This window comes from Delphinapterus leucas, chromosome 1 (genome assembly GCF_059928025.1).
Source record: "Delphinapterus leucas isolate spDelLeu-1000000601 "Yukka" chromosome 1, BTC_Dleu_Yukka2, whole genome shotgun sequence".
Classification (NCBI taxonomy): domain Eukaryota; kingdom Metazoa; phylum Chordata; class Mammalia; order Artiodactyla; family Monodontidae; genus Delphinapterus; species Delphinapterus leucas.
The window spans coordinates 146678591-146685756 of NC_143129.1; positions in this window are offsets into that span (position 1 = coordinate 146678591).

Below are 7166 nucleotides of genomic sequence, written 5' to 3' on the forward strand. Positions count from 1 at the left end.
AAAGTGGAGGTCTCTTAATTGTAAGAATGCGAAATGTCTGAACCTCCCCTACTACGTATTGAGTATAATTGGCAATAATTTCCCCTTCCCCCACTCCCTGATTGAGAGACAGCTCACTTCGCATTAGAAGAAAACCAGACCACTAACCTGGGAACCTGAGTCTTGGAAAGAGTTTATTTTACCAGAGCATGCTTCCAGAGGGAGCGGAAAGCAGGAAGCCTGCATTTTCTCTCTGCTTCAGTCCACCTGGTACCTGGACTTATCACCACGCTTATGATTGGCCTCAGCTTTCCCTCCTCCCTCTTGGGACACTTTGCAGCCTTCGAAATATTTGGGCAGATGTTTCCTGTGGAAAATATTCCACAGGGCTGCCCTCTGTTATATGAGTTTCTGGTAGAAGTATCAAAGGTCTGAAGCTGGGCCGCATATCGAGATCCTAGGAGGTATATTGTGCTTGTAAGTGATCTGTTGTAATATTAGAAAATTCCTTCTTAGAAATTTCTTCACATTACCAACAATTTAAAATCCCTTCTTCAGCAGGCAAATTTTGAAATATGTCAGACTCCTGGCCCTACCACTTATTGACTGTATAGTTTTACACAAGTTGCCTAACCATCTCTGAAACTTAATTTCTTTTGCGGAAATAAATTTTTTTTTGAAATAACAGTTTCCACCTCCAAGGATTGTTATGAGGTAGAGAGAATAGGCATGTGAAAGAACCTGGCACATAGTAATCACTAATAAATTATAACCATTATTAGTGTTATACCTTGGAACCAGAGGCTCAGTTGGTTTCCATATAAACACTTCCACTGGAGTTAGGGAATTCCTCTAGGCTTCCCTTCCTACTTGCTGCTTTGCACCACCTAGTCCACTCTTTCCTGGGGTCCTGCTTGGCTTCACATCTTGACTCTTCCTTCTCATCTTGCTCTGTTTGCATATAGTAATTTTGTTCCAATGCCTGGTTTGTAACTGACCAGGAAATATTTGATCAATCACTAAATGCAATCAGGGTTTGTATTAGTTTGCTAGGGCTGTCATAACAAAACACCAAAGACTGGGTGGCTTCAAGAATAGAAATTTGGGCTTCCCTGGTGGCACAGTGGTTGGGAGTCCGCCTGCTGATGCATGGGACACGAGTTCGTGCCCCGGTCCAGGAGGATCCCACATGCCGCGGAGCGGCTGGGCCCGTGGGCCATGGCTGCTGGGCCTGCGTGTCCAGAGCCTGTGCTCTGCAGCGGGAGAGGCCACAGCGGTGAGAGGCCTGCATACCGCAAAAAAAAAAAAAAAAAAAGAAATTTATTTTCTCTCAGTTCTGGAGGCTAGAATTCTGAGATCAAGGTGTCTTCAGGTTTGGTTTCTCCTGAGGCCTCTCTCCTTGGCTTACAAGTGGCCACCTTCTCATTGTATCCTTACATGGTCGTCCCTCTGTCCACATATGCCCCTAGTGACTGTGTCCAAATTTCCTCCTCTCATAAGGACACTAGTTAGATTGAATTAGGCCCATCCTAATGGCCTCATTTTAACTTAATCACCTCCTTAAAGGCCCCATATCTGAATATAGTCACATTCTGAGGCACTGGGGGTTTGGGCTTCAACATATGGATTTTGATGGAAGGAGACACAATTCAGCCCATAACAGGGTTCTAAGTAGTAAACAACAGAAATTGACTCATTGATTTTAGCAGGAAAAAAAATATTAAAAGGTCACTGAGGATTTTACAGAATCACAGGGAAGCCTTGGAAAATAGGCAGGAATGAGAGAGGTGAGGCAGTGAGTAACTAGACCACGACTCAAATCACATCACCAAACCAGTCTGGTGAGGGCATTGCTGCTGTGACCAGCGGAACTGCTGTCTCTGGATCCTGCATGCTGCCACTGCCCCACTGGCAACTCAGCACGCCTGCTGCTGCTCCCACTTTGCCACTAGAATGGATTCTCTACGGCCCCTACTCCTCTGGGTCACCAGCTCCTGATTCAAATTTGAGGTGGCTGTATCTGATGAGGACACATGCCCTTGCTTACTTGCAAAGGAGGCTGGAAAAACAATCATCTCGTGTTTCCTCCTTCTCTATAAGGCTCTGCCTTCCACCAAGACTCAAGAAGTCTCTCAACATAAGGAGATTCAGAGCTGGGGCACTCAGAATTACAAGTGTCCACTACACTTAACAAATATTTATTGAACTTTTAATATCATGCCTTGGGGATACAAAGGTGACCAGCATCTGCCTTCAAGAGTTCCAAGTCTAGTATGGTGGGAGACAGATGAGTAAATGGGCAATTTGAATACACTGCGATAATGGTCATGATGGAGGAAAGCAGGAGGGGGCTGTTGAATTACAGAGAAGAGGAAGTGACTCACATCAGGAGAAATCAGGGAAGATATTCTGGGAAAGATGATGGCATCTGAGACCTGAAGGACAAAGGAGTGCTAGCTAGCTAAGAAGTACATCTCCCTCCTACTGTTCCAGGTGCCTGTTTTCAAAGCCTCTGAAATGAGACACTGCTTGGCATTAGCATCCAACCTAGAGCTGTAGCCACTATTGGCCAGGTACCCCAGCCTCCTGATCTAAGGACAGAGATTGGACACAAGTTTCCACAATACAGAGACATACCCCCATATGCACTGAATTCATTCATTCCTTCATTAATATTCTCAATCTCTCTTGGAAATTTCTAGAACTGTCCAGCCCTGTGCTAGGCAGAGGTAGGAGATGAAAAAAGAGAAACCATGGCTGTGGAGAAAAACAGGCCTGCAGTGGGGCTAAGGATGTGGTCCTGGGGAAGGTCTGCTGGTCACTCAGACTCATTCCCACAGACTGGTACATTACCATGGTCCAGCATCCTGACAGGCTCAGAAGCTTGATTTTTGTGGCACATGAAAAGTGGCTGCATCTCTCAGATTAGAGACATACCCTCAGACTCACGTTAACAAAGATCACTGTGACTGATGCATAAACCAAAAGTCCATTTATTAATTTGCAAAAAAGAAGCACTATTTGCAAAGCCAATTTAATTCCCAAAGCAGACCAGAGCACACATCAGAAGATCTGTGCATTTTCTCATGGGAAGACAAGTATCTGGGGGTAGCCTGGTAGGCCTGGAATCAGAGCAAGGGGTGTGAGTCAGTCTCAAGAGAGACCTCTCCATCAGTGAACTTAGACACTCTACTCACTTCAGCTGTTTCTCAACCCTGATTGCACATTAGAAGCATCTGGGGAGATTTCTTAAGCACTCATGCTTGGGCTCTCTCTTCGAGGTTCTGATTTAGTTGGTCACAGCAAAGCCCAAATGGGAATCTTACTTTAAAAGTAGGGCTTCCCTGGTGGCACAGTGGTTGAGAGTCTGCCTGCCGATGCAGGGGACACAGGTTCGTGCCCCGGTCCAGGAAGATCCCACATGCCGTGGAGCGGCTAGGCCCATGAGCCATGGCCGCTGAGCCTGTGCGTCCGGAGCCTGTGCTCCACAACGGGAGAGGCCACAACAGTGAGAGGCCCGCGTACCACCAAAAAAAAAAAAAAAAAAAAAGTAGCTGAGACTTCCCTGGTGGTCTAGTGGTTAAGACTCCGTGCTCCCTATGCAGGGGGCCTGGGTTCAAACTCTGGTCAGGGAACTAGATTCCGTATGCTGCAACTAAGAGCCCACATGCTGCAACTAAAAGATGTTGCGTGCTGCAACAAAGACCCAGCATAGCCAAATTAATTTATTAATTAATGTTTTAAAAAGTAGCTGAGGCAAGGCTAACATGAAGCAAAGGGCTGATTTCTAGGTCTTGTCAAGGAAATCATGATGTTAATGTTACTTAGCTAAGACTTCTCATCCCAGGGCAGTGTCTGGAGAGATACCTATGACTTTCCCTTTTCAAGTTTCCATGGTTGACCATCCTCCTTCTTCTATTCACACAGATGTTCTCCAAACAGGATATGTTACAATTGATATGGTTTTCACTCATTAAATTGCAGTCCGTTTCTAGGTCTGCAGCTTTAAGAATACTTCCAGATCACCTTGGCCACTTGGTGAGAGTTTTGAGTGCTCCCAAACTTCTCTGACAGTTTTACACAGGGGCTCTTAGCTTCCTACAGATGGTTAATTTCATTTATGGAGAGTAGATTTTATTTCAGGGGCAACCTTATTCTCAGTCTTTTTGAGGATGTCCCACTGATTGCCATCAAGCATCCAGAGATTAATCTGGGGCTGTGGAAATTCAAAGAGAAAGTTTAATTACGAGTTAACTCTGACCCTTATGGACATAGTGGTGGCTCAATTGAAACAATCAGAGAGGTTTTGACCTTTTCGGGGTATGTGACCTTGGGCAAAGGCTTTATCACCCTGAGTTTCATTTGTAACCTGTGGATTATCATGCCTAGGCTTTTTTTATATATATATATATTTTGGCTGCGTTGGGTCTTTGTTTCTGTGTGGGGGCTTTCTCTAGTTGCCGTGAGCGGGGGCTACTCTTCGCTGCGGTGCGCGGGCTTCTCGTTGCAGTGACTTCTCTTGTGGCGGAGCACGGGCTCTAGGCGTGTCGGCTTCAGTAATTGTGACACACGGGCTCTAGAGTGCAGGCTCAGTAGTTACGGCACACAGGCTTAGTTGCTCTGCGGCATGTGGGATCTTCCTGGAAGACCAGGGCTCTAACCTGTGTCCCCTGCATTGGCAGGCGGACTCTTAACCACTGCTCCACCAGCAAAGTCCTATCATGCCTAGGCTTTAGAGCTGTGGTGAGCAGTAAATATACCACATGAAAAATCCTTGGCATGATGTAAGCACTCAATGAAAATAACTTTTAATATTGATATTATTGAAGGAATCTGTTTTTCAAAAGTTGGGGAGTATTTCCTCAGAACCAAACTCCTTCTCTCTTTAGTTTTTTAGAATAGTAATTTTATCATGCTTTAAAAATAGTCATACATGCTCATAAAAAATTCAAGCAGTACAGAAAAACACAAGGGAGAAAGTAACAGATCACTCTTAATTCTAACACTCAAAATAACATCTTTAACATATGGTGAAAATCATTCTGAACATCTTTATATGTATTTATACAGGATAATTGACACAGAGAAGTAATTTTAAAGGGCTCACACTGAGCAAGATGTTTCAAATAAAATATTTAATTAAAAAGCCTTATTGAAGTTAATTTAACAAATAAAAAATGATGAAAGGATTGATGAATGATAAGTTATAAAAAAGATTATGAAAATAATTGGAGTTGTCATCTTTTTTTAAACTACAGATTTTAATATTAGACAATATTGACTATTGTCTATCATAAGGATGATTAATACTCTATACTTCTCCCATTTCCTCTCCTCCTGTCTAATTTTTGTTATTATTTTTACTTTGCCAATATTCATAATGTTTACACTAATTCCTCAAGTTGTTTAGGCTAAGCTCTAGATTTAAATAGATGCAATCTTTGGGACTTCCCTGGTGGAACAGTGGTTAAGAATCCACCTGTTAAAGAAGGGGACACGGGTTCGAGCCTTGGTTCAGGACGATCCCACATGCTGCGGAGCAACTAAGCCCGTGCGCCACAACTACTGAGCCTGTGTGCCACAACTACTGAAGCCCACACGCCTAGAGCCCGTGCTCTGCAACAAGAGTAGCCACCCCAATGAGAAGCCTGCGCACTGCAACGAAGAGCAGCTCCCGCTTGCCACAACTAGAGAAAGCCTGCGAGCAGAAATGAAGACCCAATGCAGCCAAAAATAAATAAATAAATCTATAAAAAAATTATTTAAAAAAATAGGTGCAATCTTCATCACCAATGGTTCATGATAGCTTCTTTTCTTTATTTACATTCGTGTCTTGATTAGCTGGATTTCAGCATCAAGAAATTTTTTTCAAGAAGGATGCTGAATTCTTTAAATTTTTTCAATTTTAATAATAGTTTTAACAATTTTAAATTGTTAAAGCACCTGTTGCTTTTTAATTTAGCTGACAACATAGTTGGGTAAAATATTCAGGGGTTACACTTTCCCTCAGAATGACGTAAACTTTTGCTGTGGAGAAGTCTGATGTGAATCTGATTTTATTCCTTTTTATAGATAACTTGCTTTTTCTGTTTGAAAAATGAGTTCTTTCTTCATCTGTGAAATTCAACAATTTGACCAGTATTAATCTCTCTTTTGATAGTATCACTAGAGAATTTATTATTTGCCTGTAATTTGCTGAATGACCTTAGGTTAAGACCCTGTCACTCTCTGGGCCTCATTTTCCCCAAATGTACAATGAGGGAGATAATGAGTCCTTTCAGCTTTGTCAGTCTATGCTCCTCTGATTGGATTCGTGAATGAGCAAGCAGGTAGTTTTCCTTTTATGGGTTGTTAGCAAAAAATATGTAAGAACTGAGTTTGAAGAGCTGCTTATGGAGGTTATTGCAGGACTTCAAGTTCTTGTGGGAAAGTGGACTAGAGCAACCATGTACAAGGTCCTTTTCCAGCCCTAGAGTGAATCTTGAATAACGATGCTTTGATATGTTTCTGTGACTGGGGGCCCAGTTGGCTACAGTCTGATGTTTCATAGAAGTTTAGAATAGGAATGTATCTTTCAGCCCTTCTAACCCAATGTTTATCATTGTACACATTAGCAACTGGATGCTCAGAGAGGGGGTATGGCTTGTACAAGGTCACACAGTGAGTTAGTGGCACAGTAAGGACTGGAATTCAGACTTTATAATTCTCAACCTACACTTTCTCCTCTGCAATGCAGTATGATGATGAGACTTAGAGCAGATCTAGACCCCAGATGAGCCCATTACCTTGACTCTGCCTTGCCATTGTTAACTGACACCAGTGGGAACCTCTGGACATTTCAAGTGACGGTGAGGAGAAAGGATGAAAGTAGACAGATGCCCTCCTCTTTCATTAATTCCTTTCAAGTCCTACCCATCCTTATAATGGCAGTTTCCATCTCCTCTATGAAGCCTTCTGATGCCAGAGTTTGAGGAGATCTTGCCTACCTCTCCATCCATCCATTCATCCATCCATCCAACCAGTCATCCATTTACTTGACAACTACTCACTGAACATCTTCTTTGTGCAAGGCTATTAGCTGGGGACTCATCAATGAATCAGTCATGTTTACACTTTCATGGAGCTACCAGGGCAGGAATAAAAGCAAATGTGATGCAGTGCGATAAACAGGCCCTCAAGACTCCCAA